The following is a 19,724-nucleotide window of genomic DNA, read 5'->3' as shown; positions in this document are numbered from 1 at the left end:
CATTTTGAGAAAGGTTTCTAAGTTGCCTTCCATCAACACTATTGCATCTTAGACCCCCACTACCCTTTGTGAGCGTGTCTGTCCAGGGGCTCAGCTTAGGTGACAGAAGGAAGCCCTGGATGAACCAAGGCTGAGACAGAGCCCCGCCTTGCCCAGAAAGGCCCAGAATGGCCAGGCTGCATCTCACAGATATGGGAGCACAGGCCCAGAGGAACCAAGGACCCCTGAACTGAGGAGTCTGGGATTATTTTGGAACCCTCATTGATTCTGTGGATATCAAGAAACTGACTCTCAAGTTTATAGGAGAGGCAAAGAGACCCAGAATGGCCAATACGATATTGAAAGAGAAAAACAGTGTCTAAGGACTTCAGCACTTGACACTACTGGACTTTCGAGACTTACTTGTGAGAAAATTTAATAAAGGGAAACCTCACTAAAATGAAGTTAGCAGACCAGAAGGGGGAGCTCTCACTCTAAATCAAGAATTGTGGATTACACACTCCATGAGAAGAATTTGGCACAGGGAAGAATCATCAATTCCAGGCCCCCACAGGGAAAGATGGACACTGCGCTGGCAACTCAGCCAGTGGCAAACCATCACCACCCTGAACCCCTGCTTTTTATCCAACGGACTTTCATTCAGAACAACCCCTCCCAACTTCCTCCTTCTCCATAAAAAGAAGTTCCTCTCCTTTGTCTGTCGGACTAGCCTATGCTTTTTGCAGCAGCTTGCTTGGCCCGAACTGCTATTCTCTGCTCTTCCCAATTATGAAAGACCTTTTCAGATGGTAAATGAACTGTTTTATTTTTTAAGGTCAACACTCTAAAGCTAAAGTAATCAAGATAGTGTGTACTGATGAAACAATAGACCAAGCCATCAATGGAACAGAACAGAGAGCCCAGACACAGACTCACATAAATCTGATCTTTAACAAAGGAGCAAAGGCAGAGCAACAGAGAAAAGACAGCCTTTTCCACAAACGGTGCTGGAACAGATATCCATACACACACACAAAAATGAACCTAGACACTGACCTTATTCCCTTCACAAAAAATAACTCAAAATGGATCACAGACCTAAGTGTAAAATCACAACTATAAAACTCCTAGAAGGAAACATAAGATACACATAACCACATCCTGGCAGAGTAAAACCCACAAAGTCAGAACACACAAATTCCCCATGTGGGGGATCCCCCAGAAGTGTTCCCCTGTGTGTTTTATCTGGAAACCAATGATTCCAGAATTATGCAAACTGTCTGAGCTTCAGTTTACCCCTCTGTGAGGGCGAGAGTGGGGTGGGGGGGTGGGAGGAAGGATACTAAGTTATTAAAAGTAAGGATTACATAGATTAAAAAGTTTTCCTTAACCCTCTTAGGATCCCAGCTGGGTCTGACAATTAACAGGAGAAAAGTTCACCAGTTCAATGTAAGTTTTCTGTGACACGAGAGCCTTCCTGAGAAAATGAGAAAGACGCATTTTATGCTAGGTTTGATGAAGAGTGGACACTTCTGGAGGAATCTGACCGGTTAAAGAGTATGAGGGATTGTAGGCAACTGTAGCAAGGCCTGTTTGCTAGAATTCTTCTCATTCTCTTTTTCTTCAGAGATAAAGATGTCCCTTTCCTCCTGGTATAAGGGGGGAAACTTTCACATGAGAGTTTTATAACCTGTTTCAGGAAAGAAGGTGGAGGATGTCAGAGTGACCTTATTTCTGGTGTTTTTCTCAAACTCCTTGAGGTTCAATACGCCAAGGTGTCATATTCAGGGTATGTTATCCTGAACCCCAACACATAACAAGTGATTAAATAATGTCTGACCCCACTATAGACAGTTTGTGTACTGGCTACAATTTTACCATTATTAGTGGATGAGAGTCAGGAAGCATCTCACTCCACCTCCTCTCCTGGATCACAGCTACCCTGCATCATTGTTCCTCTGGGTAGGGGCTTCACCTGGCCTCAGGTGTCAGCTCTCTGCCTGGTGCCTCTGCCCCATGTACTACAGCCCCTGAGTCTCAGCCAGGACTTACAGGAAAAGGTGTATGACAGTTGAAAGGAAGATCAGAGGATCACAGTACTTCACACTTCAGAGCAGCAGAGACACAGGGGCCTGGATTCCTGATCATGGGGTGGGCTGGTGGTAGGGGCTAAGCCCTGCGGAGTCATCAGTCATAAAATGATCCTCAGGCTGAAAGAGAGGCAGCTCACACTGTAAAGCATTCAAAGCACGAAAAAATAACATAACTGCTAAGATCAAGGAAGTGCTAATTAACTTGATATTGATTATCATTTAAAGAAATACACCGATATAAAACATCGTACCTTTTAAAATGTACAGTTTTTATTCATCAATTACACCTCAAAATATGGGGGGGGGGGACAAAATTTCTTTTTGCTGGGGGAAAAAAGACACAGTTACAACCCACCAGCCATTCCTCCACACCTCCCAACCTATACACAGAGACCCCTTCAGGCACTCTACACACACACTCAGACCACACAGAGAACCTACCATTACCCAAACAACGCTCTTTTTAAAATAGAGATTCTGGGCACATCGACAAACACACACGTTCAGAAATACATCCATACACTCAGAACAGACAGGGATACACAAACACACACATAAAAAAAAAAACACATATTTTGAAATGAACCCCGAGGACACCAGGAAACAACGTCACACACACGTCCGCAGACACACACTGCAGGGAAACTCAGACACGCACATGCCCAGGCCTGCAGGTCTCTCGGGGAACACGGACACGCATGCGCACACGACTGGGGACACATGCATCTGCAGACGCACAGTTTGCAAACCCCAAGTCACCCTCCAGACACGCAGACGCCTCTGGCTAACACCCTGGACCCAGGCTGAGCCTCGCGGGTGGACCTACCCCACCCGTAGGTGTCCCCTCCTGGATGCACACACCCCACACACGCCCAGCCCCCACCCTAGCCGGACATGCGCACACAGACTCGCTGGAGGTGCTGGAGCCAGTGCGCAAGCGCACTTCTCCTCCGTGAATTTTCAGACTGCGTCCTCCTCACAAGTCCCCCCACCTCTGTCAAAGGCCTCTTGAGGGGCTCCCCGCACCGGATCCGGCCCCATCCTCGCCCCAGTCCTGGCCCCAGGCTGACTTCGGGGTGCCTCCAAATTCACTGTCCTGTGTCCCAGCCCTTCAAGTCGTCCACTGTCTCCCCTGATCCCCAGTTGACCTGTACAGAGCCCTCAGGCCTTCCAAATAACATGTGCCTCCTCCATCAGACTGCCTTGGCCCAAGGCCCTACCCTCCTGCCTCTTGAAGACCTCCCCACCATGCCCAGGTCTGCAGGCCTGACCTGAGGGGACGGCTCCTTCCTCCCCTGCACCCCCACCCCCACCCCCACATACCACCAAACACACAAGCAACTTCCACCACCAGCAGCCCAGCCCAGGAGCCTGGGCCAGGCCGTCCGGGGAAAGGCAATCTGAGTTGACAGGAGAGAGACAGGCAGGCACAGAACCTCATGCTTTTGGAGCAGCAGGGGCACAGTGCCTGGCGCCCTAGTCCCGGGGGTGGGAGGGGGCTGGGCTATGGGGGCTGGATGCAGGCAGGATCATCAGATGTACGATGACCCCCGGGTGCCACTCCAAGTCACCCTCCAGGGCACGAGGACGCCTTCTCACTGACACCAGGGCCCATGCAGGCTCTCACCCAAGCCTCCCCCCCTGGAGAACCCCCCACTCCCATGCACACACTGGGCTCTCTCCCAGCCCCACCCACTGCAGGGCTCCGAACGCACACTCACTGGAGGCTCTAAGGCTGGTTTGCAGGAGGCTGTCCCCTCTGGGATCTTTACAGGCATCCTCCACACCCCCTCTAATCAACAACCCCCCACCCCGACCCTCACCCTCCCCAACCACAACTTCACCTCCACCCCCTGAAAACATCCCTCAGGACTGTCCCCTAAAATCCTTCTCCTATGCTCACACCCTGGCTGTCAGGTCCATAACTTTTTCCCATGACTTCTAACTGACCTCTCCAGAGTCTTGAACCCACCAGAAGCATGCTTGATTCCCCTCCCAGTCCCTGACCGCCCCCCCTCCCACCTCTAACTGGCATGGAGGGTGTCTCCAGCCATCTCCTCTGTCAGGTCCCATGTTGTGTCCCCTCTGGTCTTCTCACCTGCAGGTGGCAGGAGGCAGTCACACAATTCAGAGTGGTTGTCAGCTAGGAAATGGCCTGGAAAGTGCCAGCAGTGGTCGGGATGATTCTCTGGTCCTCTGCGTGGATCTGTGCCTCCCACACCCATCTCAGGGGCTCCTAGACAGCTCACGTGAACCCCAAGACCCGAGGCGCTTCTGTGCTGTGCTGGCTGGGCGCCTAGAGGCTCAGCAGTGAGATCCTCATCCCCATCTCCATCCTGATCCGGATCCATCCTGATCTGCTGCCACCTGGCCGGCCCCAGATTACCACCCCAGATCTAAGCTGAGCGCAGGAGGTCCCTTCTGAGCCTCACCAGCCTGGGACTGTCCCTCTGGCCCTGTCAGACTTGGCGGCTGCTTCCCCGCTGGGCAGGGGCGGGGCGGCCCTGCTCAGCTCCTCTCCACTTGCCTGCTCAGGGCCCCTCAGGACTGGCCCAGAGACCCGTGCAGGACAAAGAGTGTGGGAAAGAACGTGCTCTCCCAGGGCTCAGGGACACTCCCCGCCCCCACTGCCCCATCTGTGCTCCCAAGACAAGCGATGCAACAGTGCCTGAGCAGGACACAGGCCGCTGTGGTGCTGGCGACAATTTTATTGTGTTTACAGGTGTTTATTGTGTTTGCAGGAGGCCTCTCCCACCTCCTCCTCTCTGGCCCTGAAGCACTGGCCCAGTCTCAGGGTCTTCTTCGTGCACCCAAATGGAAGGGGAACAGGAGGGGCCCTGCAGGAGCATCAGATCAGACACACCGGGACCCCCAGGGACGCACTGGGCTCCCCCCACACCACGCGGAGATTGCACACAATGCATACACAATGGAAACCCACAATCACCCCCTTGGCGCTCACAGTCTTACGTGGAATCATTGAGACTCACGTGGATCCCACAGACACACAAAATCTATAGACGCATCCTCATGCTCACAACACGGGGCGGGGGGTGGGGGGGGTGTCAGGTCCCTACACAATGGCAAACACACACATTCCTGGAGCCTCACAGACAACCTGCGGGCTTCGCACTCCGATTAGCAACCTAAGACTGACTTGCAGACCCTCACACGGAAACAGGCAGACACAAAGTCCAAAGAAAGCACACTGAAGCACAGACACACAAACCTTTACACACACACACACACACACACACACACACACACATTTTCAAACGAACCCCGAGGACGCCTGGACATAACGTCACACACGTCCGCAGACACACGCTGCAAGGGAAACTCTGAGACACGCACACACCCAGGCCTGCAGGTCTCTCCGGGAACACGGACACGCATGCGCACACGCCGGGGGACACACGCATCTGTAGACGCACAGCTTGCAAACCCCAAGTCACCCTCCAGACACGCAGACGCCTCTGGCTGACACCCAGGACCCAGGCTGAGCCTTGTGGGTGGACCTACCCCCCCGCCAGGCGTCCCCTCCTGGATGCACTCACCCCACACGCGCCCAGCCCCCACCCCAGCCGGGCATGCGCACACAGACTCGCTGGAGGCGCTGGAGCCAGTGCGCAAGCGCCCTTCTCATCCGTGAGTTTTCAGTCCTGTCCTCCTCACAAGTCAGCCCTCTCTGTCAAAGGTCTCTTGAGGGTCTCCCCGACACTCCACGGCCCCCTCCCCGCCTGGTCCTGGCTCCAGACTGACTTTAGGGTGCCTCCAAATTCATTCTTCTCTGTCTCTGCCTGTCAAGTTGGCCACTATCTCCCGATGCCCAATTGACCTGTTCAGCATCCTGGAGGCCTCCCGAATTACCTCTGTCTCCTCCATCAGACTGCCTTAGAACAAGGCCCTACCATCCTGCCTCTGGAAGCCCTCCCCACAGTGTCCAATAACAGGGCCTGTCCCGGAGGTAAGTCTCCTTCCTCCCCTCCACCCCGACACCCACCACACATACCCGCAAACACGCAAGCAACCTCCCCCACCAGCCCTGCCCGGGAGTCTGGGCCAGGCCATCCAGGCAAAGGCAATCTGAATTGACAGGAGAGACGGGCAGGCACGGAACCTCATGCTTTTGGACACTCCCCACCCCCACTAGCTCCCAAGAAAAGTGATTCCAACAGTGCCTGAGCAGGACACAGGCCGCTGTGGTGCTGGCGACAATTTTATTGTGTTTACAGGTTGAGGGGCAGGAGGCCTCTCCCACCTCCTCCTCTCTGGCCCTGAAGCACTGGCCCAGTCTCAGGGTCTTCTTCGTGCACCCAAATGGAAGGGGAACAGGAGGGGCCCTGCAGGAGCATCAGATCAGACACACCGGGACCCCCAGGGACGCACTGGGCTCCCCCCACACCACGCGGAGATTGCACACAATGCATACACAATGGAAACCCACAATCACCCCCTTGGCGCTCACAGTCTTATGTGGAATCATTGAGACTCACGTGGATCCCACAGACACACAAAATCTATAGACGCATCCTCATGCTCACAACACGGGGGCGGGGGGGTGGGGCGGTGTCAGGTCCCTACACAATGGCAAACACACACATTCCTGGAGCCTCACAGACAACCTGCGGGCTTCGCACTCCGATTAGCAACCTAAGACTGACTTGCAGACCCTCACACGGAAACAGGCAGACACAAAGTCCAAAGAAAGCACACTGAAGCACAGACACACAAACCTTTACATACACACACACACACACACACACACACACGCATTTTCAAACGAACCCCAGGACGCCTGGACATAACGTCACACACACGTCCGCAGACACACACTGCAGGGAAACTCTGAGACACGCACACACCCAGGCCTGCAGGTCTCTCTGGGAACACGGACACGCATGCGCACATGCCTGGGGACACATGCGTCTGCAGACGCACAGCTTGCAAACGCCAAGTCACCCTCCAGACACGCAGACGCCTCTGGCTGACACCCAGGACCCAGGCTGAGCCTTGCGGGTGGACCTACCCCCCCAGGTGTCCCCTCCTGGATGCACACACCCTACACGCGCCCAACCCCCACCCTAGCCGGGCATGCGCACACAGACTCGCTGGAGGCGCTGGAGCCAGTGCGCAAGCGCCCTTCTCATCTGTGAGTTTTCAGAAGCGTCATACTCACAAGTGACCCCCTCTCACACAAAGGCCTCCTGAAGGTCTCCTCTCTGCTCCACGTCCCCCTCCTCCTCCCTGGCCCTGGCTCTAGACTGACTTCAAGGCGCCTTCAGATTAATTCTGTGCCCCAGCCCTCCAAGTCGACCACTGTCTCCCCTGATCCCCAGTAGACCTGTCCAAGAGTCCTGCAGGCCTCCCGAATTACCTCTGTCTCCTCCATCAGACTGCCTTGGAGCAAGACCTGATCGTCCTGCCCCTTAAAGCCCTCCCCACCCCTGCCCAGGTCCACAGGCCTGTCTTGGAGGGAAGTCTTCTTCCTCCCCTGTACCCCCACACCTACCACACATACCCCCAAACACAAAAGCAACCTCCCCCAGCAACCCAGCCCAGGAGTCTGGGCCAGGCCGTCCAGGGAAAGGCAATCTGAGTTGACAGGAGAGATGGGCTGGCACGGAACCTCATGCTTTTGGAGCAACGGGGCACAGTGCCTGGCGCCGTGGTCGGGGGGCAGGGGATGGGGGAGGCGGGCTGGGCTATGGGGCCGGACGCAGGCAGGATCGTGGGAGGCAAGATGACGCCCCCAGGTGCTGGATGATCCCCTAACATACTGGACACACCCTCTTCCTTGCCGGGCCTGCCAACAACTCTGACACTCTCCCTCAGCCTGGGCGGCCCACCTGCAAACAGAGACCCTCTGGTGGAGGCACACACACACACACACACACACACACACACGTGTGCAGTAACACGTGCACACACTCAGCGGCATTCTGGCACACACACACACGGAGACACACGCCAGAGTGGACACCGGCCTGATACTCCCAAGTCACCCTCCAGGAAACACAGATGCCCTCTCACTGACACCAGGGCCCACGATGGCTCCCATCCACAGCCCTCCACCCCGGGGACCCCTCCTGGATGTGCACACTGGGCTCTCTCCCAGCCCCCACGGGGCTCGGCACGCACACTCACTTGAGGCTCCAAGGCTGGTTGGCAGGTGCCCCTCTCCTTCTTGATCTTCACAAGCGTCCTCCACAGATGCCCTCCAAAGCCTTCCCAGCAGCTCCATTCAGCAACCCCACCACCCCCACTTTGGCCCGCACCCCCACTCCCACCTGCATCCTCACCCCTCTACTACACCCCCACCCCCACAAATACCCCTCAGGACTCTCCCCTAATATCCTTCTCCTATGCCCCCCCCCACCGTCCCCACCGGCCATCAAGTACATAACCTTCCCCACTGACTCCTAACTGACCTCTCCAGTGTGTTGAACCCCACGGATGCTCTGTGCCTCCCCCTCCCTGCCCCCATCTCACTAGCATGGAGGGTGTCCCCCAGCCATCTCCTCTGTGAGGCCCCCCGTTCTGTGTCCCCTCCAGTTTTCTCTCCTGCAGGTGGCAGGAGGCAGCCACACAATTCAGAGTGGCTATCAGCTAGGAAATGGCCTGGAAAGTGCCAGCAGTGGTCGGGATGACTCTCTGGTCCTCTGCCCAACTCCATACCTCCCACACCCATCTCAGGGACCCCCAGACAGTACACTTGAGCCCCGGACCCCAAGTCGTTTCTGTGCTCTGCTGGCTGGGTGCCTCCGCTGCCCTTCACGCAGAGGCCCAGCCAGGAGATCCTCATCCCCATCCAGATCCGGAACCTGATCCCACCGCCACAGGGCAGGCTCCCATTAGCACCCCAGACTTGAGCTGAGCAAGGGCGGTCCCTTCTGAGCCTCACCAGCCTGGGACTGTCCCTCTGGCCCTGTCAGACTTGGCGGCTGCTTTCCCGCTGGGCAGGGGCGGGGCGGCCCTGCTCAGCTACTCTCCACTTGCCTGCTCAGGGCCCCTCAGGACTGGCCCAGAGACCCGTGCAGGACAAAGAGTGTGGGAAAGAACGTGCTCTCCCAGGGCTCAGGGACACTCCCCGCCCCCACTGCCCCATCTGTGCTCCCAAGACAAGCGATGCAACAGTGCCTGAGCAGGACACAGGCCGCTGTGGTGCTGGCGACAATTTTATTGTGTTTACAGGTGTTTATTGTGTTTGCAGGAGGCCTCTCCCACCTCCTCCTCTCTGGCCCTGAAGCACTGGCCCAGTCTCGGGGTCTTCTTCGTGCACCCAAATGGAAGGGGAACAGGAGGGGCCCTGCAGGAGCATCAGATCAGACACACCGGGACCCCCAGGGACGCACTGGGCTCCCCCCACACCACGCGGAGATTGCACACAATGCATACACAATGGAAACCCACAATCACCCCCTTGGCGCTCACAGTCTTACGTGGAATCATTGAGACTCACGTGGATCCCACAGACACACAAAATCTATAGACGCATCCTCATGCTCACAACACGGGGGGTGGGGGGGGGTGTCAGGTCCCTACACAATGGCAAACACACACATTCCTGGAGCCTCACAGACAACCTGCGGGCTTCGCACTCCGATTAGCAACCTAAGACTGACTTGCAGACCCTCACACGGAAACAGGCAGACACAAAGTCCAAAGAAAGCACAATGAAGCACAGACACACAAACCTTTACACACACACACACACACACACACACACACACACACACACATTTTCAAACGAACCCCGAGGACGCCTGGACATAACGTCACACACGTCCGCAGACACACGCTGCAAGGGAAACTCTGAGACACGCACACACCCAGGCCTGCAGGTCTCTCCGGGAACACGGACACGCATGCGCACACGCCGGGGGACACACGCATCTGTAGACGCACAGCTTGCAAACGCCAAGTCACCCTCCAGACACGCAGACGCCTCTGGCTGACACCCAGGACCCAGGCTGAGCCTTGTGGGCGGACCTACCCCCCCAGGTGTCCCCTCCTGGATGCACTCACCCCACACGCGCCCAGCCCCCACCCCAGCCGGGCATGCGCACACAGACTCGCTGGAGGCGCTGGAGCCAGTGCGCAAGCGCCCTTCTCATCCGTGAGTTTTCAGTCCTGTCCTCCTCACAAGTCAGCCCTCTCTGTCAAAGGTCTCTTGAGGGTCTCCCCGACACTCCACGGCCCCCTCCCCCGCCTGGTCCTGGCTCCAGACTGACTTTGGGGTGCCTCCAAATTCATTCTTCTCTGTCTCTGCCTGTCAAGTTGGCCACTATCTCCCGATGCCCAATTGACCTGTTCAGCATCCTGGAGGCCTCCCGAATTACCTCTGTCTCCTCCATCAGACTGCCTTAGAACAAGGCCCTACCATCCTGCCTCTGGAAGCCCTCCCCACCCCCGCCCAGGTCTGCAGGCCTGTCCTGGAGGGAGCCTGGGTGGTCCCCTCTTGCCCGCTGGCCCATCCTTCTCTGTCCCTTCCAGACTTTTCTCCTGCGGGTGGCCACAGAAATTACGGGAGCTGGAGGCGCTGACCAGGTCCGATGTGTTCACAGCAGGGCTGCCCGAACGTGGAGGCGACCCCTAGGTCTTGGCCTGGGCTCCGCAGCGTGGATGCACTCTGGTCTCACCGACACCAGGGCCCACACTGACTCTTACCCCGCACCCCGTCTCCCCCCCGCGGCTGGGCTCTCTCCCAGGCCCCACTCGCGGCAGGGCCCGGCACGCACACTCACTGGGGGCTCCAGGGCTGGTTTGCAGGTGCCCTTCTCCTGGAACTTCACAAGCACCCTCCACAGCGGCTCCAGTCAACAACCCCCACCCGCACTTCACCCGACTTCAGCCCGCACCCCCACCCCTACCCCCACTCCCGCAAACATCCCTCAAGACTCTCCCCTGAAACCCTTTTCCTATGCCCCTGCCGGCCGAGTCCATAACTTGCCCCCTGACTCCTAACTGACTTCCCAGTGTGTTGAACCCCACCAGATGTGTCCTTGCTCTCCCCCAACCCACGTGTCACTAGTATGGAGGGTGGCCCCAGCCATCTCCTCTGTGAGGTCCCGTGTTCTGTGTCCCCTCCAGTTTTCTCTCCTGCAGGTGGCAGGAGGCAGCCACACAATTCAGAGTGGCTGTCAGCTAGGAAATGGCCCGGAAAGTGCCAGCGGTGGTCGGGATGACTCTCTGGTCCTCTGCCCAGCTCCACACCTCCCACACCCATCTCAGGGGCTCCCAGACAGCACACTTGAGCCCCAGGACCCCGAGGCGCTTCTGTGCTCTGCTGGCTGGGCGCCTCCGCTGCCCTTCACGCAGAGGCCCAGCCAGGAGATCCTCGTCCCCACCCCAAACTGATCAGGATCCTGATTCTGCTGCCACTGGGTGGCCCCAGATTAGCACCCTAGCCTTGAGGAGAGGGAGAGCGGTCCCTTTTGAACCTCACCAGCCAGGGACTGATTTTCCCCCCAGGGTCTGACTCAGCACCTGCTTTTAGTCTTTGTAGGGGAGAAGTTTTCTGAATTAAGTCTCTCCCATGGGCTTTCATGTTGTGACCTTAAGATAAATCTGGGATCTACCTTGTTCCAGGAGTGTGGGTACCAGTGAGGGATTTAGATTAGCTCAAGGTCATTCCCTAAGTCTGTCCACTGAGATACTTGAAAAAAATTTTTAAACGTTTTTAAATTTATTTTTGAGAGAGAGAGAGAGAGGGAGAGGGAGGGAGGCAAAGTGTGAGTGGAGGAGGGGTAGAGAGAAAGGGAGACACAGAACCTAGAGCAGGCTCCAGGCTCTGAGCTGTCAGCACAGAGCCTGATGTGGGGATCGAACCCACAAACTGTGAGATCACGATCTGAGCTGATCATGCGAGATCTGTGAGATCATGATCGGACGCTTAACTGACTGGCCACGCAGGCACCCCAGTGTTAATTGTTCTTTAAATGTTTAGTAGAATCACCAGTGAAGCTCTCTGGTTCTGGACTTTTCTTTGTTGGGAGGTTTTTGATTACTGATTTAATCTCCTTATTCATTATTGGCGTGTTCAGATTTTCTATTTCTTCATGATACAGTCTTGGTAGGTTGTGCGCTTCTGAAAACGTATCACTTTCGTCTAGGCTGTCCAACTTAGTAGTGTGTAATTGTTCACAGTGGGGTCATAATTTTGTTTTGTAATTCTGTGGTCAGTTATAATGTGTCCTCTTTCATTTACAGTTTTATTTACTTGAGCCTTTTCTTTTTTTCCTCTTAGTCTAGCTAAAGTTTTGCCAATTTTGTTTATAGTTTTTAAAAACCAGCTCTTTGTTTCATTCATCTTTTCTATTGTTTTGTGTTTGGAAAAGACATGGTCGCTCCCATCTTCCTAAATTAGTTAAGCCTTCTTTTGTGGTCTAACACATGAAGTATCTGAGAAGATGTTTTGTGTGCCCTCGAGAAAAAGGTATATTCTGCTATCACTGGATGAAGTGTTCTGCATGTCTGTAGGTCCATTTGGATAGCGTTGATCCAATCTGCTGTTTCTTTATTTTCTGTCGGATCTATCCACTGTTGAAAATGAGGAAATAGGGGCGCCTGGGTGGCTCAGTCGGTTGGGCGGCCGACTTCGGCTCAGGTCACGATCTCGCGGTCCGTGAGTTCGAGCCCCGTGCCGGGCTCTGGGCTGATGGCTCAGAGCCTGGAGCCTGCTTCCGATTCTGTGTCTCCCCCTCTCTCTGCCCCTCCCCCGTTCATGCTCTGTCTCTCTCTGTCTCAAAAATAAATAAAAATAAAACGTTAAAAAAAAAAAAAGAAAATGAGGAAATAAAGCACCCTACTTTTATTGTATATTGCTGTCTCTTTCTTCTTTCATTTCTGTTAATACTTGTTCTGTGTATTTAGAGACTCTGATGTTAGGTACATATATAATTATTATATTTGCTTGGTGAATTAATCCCATTACCATTGTATAATGACTATTTTGGTCTCTTGTAACAGTTTGTTTGCTTGTTTGTTTATTTATTTTGAGAGAGAGAGAGAGAATGAGTGGGGGTGAGGCAGAGAGGGAGGGAGAGAAAGAATCCCAACCAAGTAGGCTCCATGCTGTCAGTGCAGAGCCCCTTGCGGGGCTTGAACTCAAGAACCATGAGATCATGACCTGAGCTGAAACCAAGAGTTGGTCATGTAGACTGAGCCACCCAGGTGCCCCTCTTGTAACACTTTTTGGCCTGAGGTCTACTTTGTCTGATATAGGAATAGCCACTGCTATTCTCTTTTGGCCAACGTTCCATTTACATGAAGTATCTTTTTCTAACCCTTCAATTTCAGCCTATGTGTGTCCTTAAACCTAAAGTATGTCTCTTGTAGGCAGCATATATGTGGATCATGTTTTTGTTTTTTGTTTTTTTTAGTTTGTTTTGCTTTTGTTTTTGTTTTTTTACCCATTCAGATATTCTATATCTTTTGATTGGGGATTTAATCCATTTATACATAAAGCACTTATTGATAGGTTAGAATGTATTATTGCCCTTTTGTTAACTGTTTCCAGACTTTTTTTTTTTTTTTTTCAACGTTTATTTATTTTTGGGACAGAGAGAGACAGAGCATGAACGGGGGAGGGGCAGAGAGAGAGGGAGACACAGAATCGGAAACAGGCTCCAGGCTCTGAGCCATCAGCCCAGAGCCCGACGCGGGGCTCGAACTCACGGACCGCGAGATCGTGACCTGGCTGAAGTCGGACGCTTAACCGACTGCGCCACCCAGGCGCCCCTGTTTCCAGACTTTTAAAAAATAGTTCCTTTGTTCTTTTCTTTGTCTTTTGCTGTTTTCCTTTGTCATTTGATAATTTCATGTAGTGGTATGTTTCTTTCCATTTTGTGTATCTGCTATTTTCTTTAAATTTTATGTTTATCATAAGACTTAGAAAGCATCTTATATTTTTAACCATCTATTTTAAGCTGATAACAACTTAATTTTGATTGCACAGAAAAACTCTGCTTTCACTCCCTCCCCTAGGCATTTTGTGATTGATGATACCATTTACATCTTTTTATATGGTGTAGTCATAAGTTATTGTCATTATAATTATTTTTAATGATTTTGTCTTTTAATTTTTATACAAGAATTGCAAGTGATTTATGCACAACCATAACAGTATTTGAATATTTTGTGTTTAACTATATACTTATCTGTACTAGTGAATTTTATATTCATAGGTTTTCAGGCTGCTGATTAGTGTTTTGTTTTTTGTTTTTTGTTTTTTTTTTCATTTCAGCCTGAAGAACTCTCTAAGAAATTTCTTGTTTTTTTAATTTATTTTTTTTTAAATTTTTAATGTTTATTTTTGAGAAGAAGACAGAGCACGAGTGGGGGAGGGGACAAAGAGAGAGAGGGAGACACAGAATCTGAAGCAGGCTCCAGGCTCTGAGCTGTCAGCACAGAGCCCAACGCGGGGCTCGAACCCACAAACTGTGAGACCGTGACCTGAGCCAAAGTCAGATGCTTAACTGACTGAGCCACCCAGGTGCCCCTCTTTGGGCATTTCTTGTAAGGCAGATCTAATGGTAATGAACTCCCTCATCTTTACTCTGGGAAAGCCTTTATTGCCCTTCATTTCTAAAGGACAGCTTTGGCACGGATAGTATTCTTGACTGGCAGTTTTTCCCTTTCAGCACTTTGAATCTGTGACCGCATTCTTTTCTGGCCTGCAAGGTTTCTGCGGAGAAATCTGCTGACAGTCTTATCAGGGCTATCTACTCTGAGACAAGTTTTGCTACTTTCAAAATTCTCTTTTTCTTTAGCTTTGGACAACTTGATAATTTTGTCTTAGTGTCTTTTAAAATTCAACCTATTTGGAATTCTACGGGCTTCACGAATCTGGATGTTTATGTGCTTTCCCAGAATTGGGGGAATTTCAGGCGTTACTTCATTAAAATGGCTTTCTGCTTCTTTCTCCCCTCCCTTCCCTTCCCCTCCCCTCTCCTCCCCTCCCCTTCCTAGGACTCCCCCGTAATGGGCATATTTGTTCATTTTATGTAGTCCCGTAAGTTTTTTAGGCTTCCTTCATTCACTCTTTCTTAATCTTTTTGTTTTGACTAGATCATTTTGAAGGACTTTGTGTCAAGTTCATTGATTTTTTTCTTCTGTTTGATTAAGCCTGCTTTTGAACTCCACTCACAAATTTCTCAGTAGTTATTGTATTCTTCAGATCCCGTGTTTGGGTGTTTTGTTTGTTTTTATGTCTGCTGATGTTCTACTTGTTCATGTATTGTCTTCCTGATCTCATTGACCTGTTTATCTGTGTTCTGTTCTCACTAGGCCTTTTTAAAAGTTATTTATTTATTTAAAAAATTTTAATGTTTATTTTTGAGAGAGACAGAGAGAGAGAGAGATAGAGTGCAAGCAGGGGAGGGGCAGAGAGAGAGGGAGACACAGAATCCGAAGCAGGCTCCAGGCTCTGAGCCGTCAGCACAGAGCCCAACACGGGGCTTGAACTCACAAACTGTCAGATCCTGACCTGAACCACAGTCAGACGCCTAACCGACTGAGCCACCCAGGCGCCCCCAAAGTTATTTATTTTTAATGTAACTCTCCCCCCCAGTGTGGGGCTTGAACTCACGGCCCTGAGGTCAAGAGTCACATGCTCCTCTGACTGAGCCAGCCAGGTGTCTCTAACTCACTGAGCTTCTTAAAGATGATTATTTTGAATTCTTCTGTCACCATCAGGAGGTGTCCCACGAGTCTCGGGAGGATGAGGCACCTACTAAGAGCCTCACACCCCCCGCTCTAACTAGCATGCACCAGCTGACAGCCAGGGAAGACAGCAGGCCAAGGTGAGATGGCAGAGCCTCCTAGCCCATCCCAAACCGATCCTACAGACACTTATTGTGTGATTTATTGAGGTTTCACGGTTGGTTGTTATGCAGCATCATTGGGATTCATAACTGCTATATATGGTACAGAAGAGGGGCAGCAAGCCCACCGACACTGAGAAGAGGCCGGTAGGCAGCGAAAGAAAAATCTAAATCCAGAACGAGTTTCTCTTCCATTGGGGATAAAACATCGCCCTCACCATGATGAAAGGGGCTCCACGTGATCCTCCTGCCTCCAGATGTCTGGCTGGTGTGGGGTAGATACAGAACCAGTCCTGGCTTCTCTCTCACTCATGCCTTGCCAGGGCGGGGAGTGACTTAAATCAAAGGAAGGATCTGGAAGGTGCATCTAAGAAGTGCAGAGCCCAGTTCTCAGTAACCTGTTTGCCCACAGACAGCGTGTTATAGTTATGTCTTTTTTTTTTTCTTAAGAGAGAGCGTGGGGGAGGAGGGGGGCAGAGGGGGTGAGAGAGAATCTCAAGCAGGTCCCATGTAGCGCAGAGCCTGATGCAGGGCTCGATCCTGTGACCCCAGGATCATGACCTGACCCAAAATCAAGAGTCTGACGCTCAACCAAGCCACCCAGGTGCCCCAACTTGTTATATCTCAATTGCTCTTCATGTGGCAATGTTCTGATCCCCAAGAATTAGTTTGTTCAGGTACAATGTCCACTAGTCCTTGGAAGATTTATTTCTTTGTCAACAAATGGATTGTCTGTGTAAATGGCTGCAGGTCCCTTTACAGGAGGCTAGGGGTAAGGCATAAGTGTCACACATAGCAGAGTCCTTCCTCAAAGGTCCTGGGACTCTCCCTCAAGTGTCTATAAATTGACTCAAGGAGGTTGTGACTCCAGTACGGTGGCCCTAGTCCACCTCTTCTTCTTATGAGCCCGTACTTTGGCTTATTTCCTTATATAAATCACTTTTGGGGCATCACACCCAAGTTTCTGTGTTGGAACTCCCCCTGGGATCTCATTACAGCAGCCAGGCCTCCTATGAGAAGTGGCTCCTTCCTTTATCAACACTTGGGTTCCTCCCATCACCATGGAGATCACAGAGCATCCCAACTGCTGCCCCTCCCACAGGCGCCCCCTCAACTCTGTCTTGTGTGGGAGGGAAGTGGTGAAATGAGGAGTGTTTCCAAGTGGTTGGAGCTTCAGCTGTCTCAATCTTTCCAAGTCTCCCACACATCGTCCTTCCGATTGCCAGGATCCTGTTTCCCTAGGGCCACCCTAACTTTCCATGTTACAAATACAGCAAGGCTATCAATGGAGCTGAATAAGTCAGTGGCCTGCAGGATCAAGGTGTTTGTAGAAACCCTCCTATACTTCTGTTCTTGACATTAAAAAAAAAAATTTGTTTTGAGAGACAGAGAGAGAATGTGAGCGGGAGAGGGGCAGAGAGAGAGAGAGAGACAATCCCAAGCAGGGTCCACACTGTCAGCACAGAGCTCAAGGTGGGGCTCGAACTCACGAACCATGAGATCATAACCTGAGCCAAAATCAAGAGTCGGGTGCTTAACCGACTGAGCCAACCAGGTGTCCCTTGACATTTTTCATGGTTTCTGAATTTGTCTATGACAACAACTATCAAGCCCTTCACCCCAGGAAGGAGATGATTCCAGAAGGCCAACCACAGGCAATAATTAGGTATTTTACTGCCATATGCCTTGATCCTCGAGTTTCCCATCCCAAGGCCTAACATCAAATTCAAAGTATCCTACATTTCCCTCAGGTTTATTATCTCCAATCCATGCTCTGGTATCAACTTCTATTTCAGTTAGGGCTCTTTTGGGTTGCAAATAACTAACGCTGGCCAAGTAAAGCAAATAAGGAATAGATTGGCAGGATACGGGGTAGCCCAGACAATCAATGACTCCTCAAGAAGGACAGTTACCAGAACAGCTATCTCTGTACAGGAACTAATAACAATCAGCGCTACCATTGGAATGACTTCTGCATTATCCTGCTCTGGGAGCCCAACAGACACCAGGGTCAGCCTTTGGTTGGGGAAAGGGGAGGACACTATGGCATTCACATAAGACAGAGTAGTCTCCAGAAAAGGGAAGGGATTTTTTGGTTTTTAAAGAAGGTTAAAGATACAGGGATTCTTAGGGAACTCAAAAGTAGGCAGTTCAGCCAGGATCCACAAGGTACTGGGGTGGGTGAGGCAGCATGAGCCAAGTTTCCCTCCAGCTATATGGCCGTATTCCACGCCTGTTTGTCCATCAGCACACCCAGCCCCAACCTATGACCACTCAGGTAGCCCTTAGTCTGAGTCTGACTGCACACTGGGAGCCCAAGAGCACCCATCAGCTGAGACCAGGTGTGTGTGTGGGGGGCGGGGGGGGGGGGAGTCAAATTTCATGGAATAAACATGGCGGCTGGGTGACATGCAGTGGAGGAATTCCTAAAGAGTGTAAATGCTGGTCAGGCAAGCCCAAATGACCTTCACTTAATTACCTTCCTCTACTTCCTTTCGCAATATACTCCTCAGGAAATCAATCTTAAAGAGAACTGACCCTCTCACCCTGAACTACACTGACCCCTCACATAGAAGGGCCATCAATGCTGTGACCAAGGGGTTAGACATCACAAGAGATAACCATAGTTCAGTGGGATTTCATTTTAATATAAATAAAAGTTTCTAATAATATGAAATCACCAGGGATTCTGCCACTGTCAAATTCTACAGGTAGAATTAAATGAAAACTGTATTTTTACATCTAACAGTAGAATTCAATGATGTGACCTGCAGATTAGAAGGAGTCAAGTATTTAACCATTTTTGTGTCATGGAGTCAGGGACAGCAATTCCAAATTGGGCATAATGCACACCACCATTGTAGCCAGCAGTGATATAGTCAGCAACCTGGCCAAAAATCTCTGGTCATGGTGGAATTACAAGGTTCCTCAAAAAATTAAAAATAGATCTACCCTATGACCCAGCAATAGCACTGCTAGGAATTTACCCAAGGGATACAGGAGTGCTGATGCACAGGGGAACTTGTACCCCAATGTTTACAGCAGCACTTTCAACAATAGCCAAATTATGGAAAGAGCCTAAATGTCCACCAACTGATGAATGGATAAAGATGTGGTTTGTATATATAATGGAATACTACCTGGCAATGAGAAAAAATGAAATCTGGCCATTTGCAGCAACGTGGATGGAACCGGAGGGTATCATGCTAAGTGAAATAAGTCAGGCAGAGAAAGACCAATACCGTATGTTTTCACTCCTATGTGGATCTTGAGAAACTTAACAGAAGACTATGGGGGAGGGGAAGGGGAAAAAAAAAGTTACAGAGAAGGAGAGAGGCAAACCATAAGAGACTTCTAAGGACTGAGAACTGAGGGCTGATGGGAGTTGGGGGAGAGGGGAAAGTGGGTGATGAGCAGGGAGGAGGGCACTTGTTGGGATGAGCACTGGGTGTTGTACGGAAACCAATTTGACAATAAATTATATTAAAAAAACCAAAAACAAAAAAACAAAAAACTCCCAATTCACCGGGGAATGACACCCTACCAAATGCGTGAGATGTTTTGGGTGGTAAAGTCAGGTTAAAATACGGGAAGTGACTCCCCTGAAAACTTTTAACTTCAAGGAAGAGTTGGAAATAGACACTTTAAAGAGATTCTAAACCATGATATTAACCTTTTTATGTTAAGGGCTCACTCTTGTTTGTGGGGTTTTTTTTTTGTTTGAGAGAATCTCCTATTTGAGATTAAAAATTAAAAATGCTAACTCAAGTAACTGAAATATAGTTGTGGTTATCAAGTTAAAAAACGCTACTGGAATATATATAAG

General features: G+C 51.2%; 1 protein-coding gene across 5 annotated transcripts in view; it reads right to left on the bottom strand.

Moving 5' to 3' along the window:
• Positions 1 to 4,752, bottom strand: part of LOC123577930 (zinc finger protein 215-like) — a 67,897-nt gene extending 63,145 nt beyond the window's left edge. For 3 of the 5 annotated variants that reach the window (XM_045440375.1, XM_045440380.1, XM_045440377.1), the window contains exons 1-2: positions 4,171 to 4,752; positions 2,032 to 2,189 (exon numbers count right to left, since the gene is read on the bottom strand). The gene's annotated coding sequence lies outside the window, so the exon portion shown is untranslated. Of the gene's footprint in view, positions 1 to 2,031; positions 2,211 to 2,323; positions 2,373 to 4,170 lie in introns of those variants that run through there. The other 2 variants (XM_045440378.1, XM_045440376.1) reach the window with 2 other exon arrangements.
• Between the last annotated feature and the right edge of the window lie 14,972 nt (positions 4,753 to 19,724).

This window comes from Leopardus geoffroyi, chromosome E2, assembly GCF_018350155.1.
Source record: "Leopardus geoffroyi isolate Oge1 chromosome E2, O.geoffroyi_Oge1_pat1.0, whole genome shotgun sequence".
NCBI classification, from domain to species: Eukaryota; Metazoa; Chordata; class Mammalia; order Carnivora; family Felidae; genus Leopardus; species Leopardus geoffroyi.
This window is presented reverse-complemented; position numbering and strand designations above follow the sequence as displayed.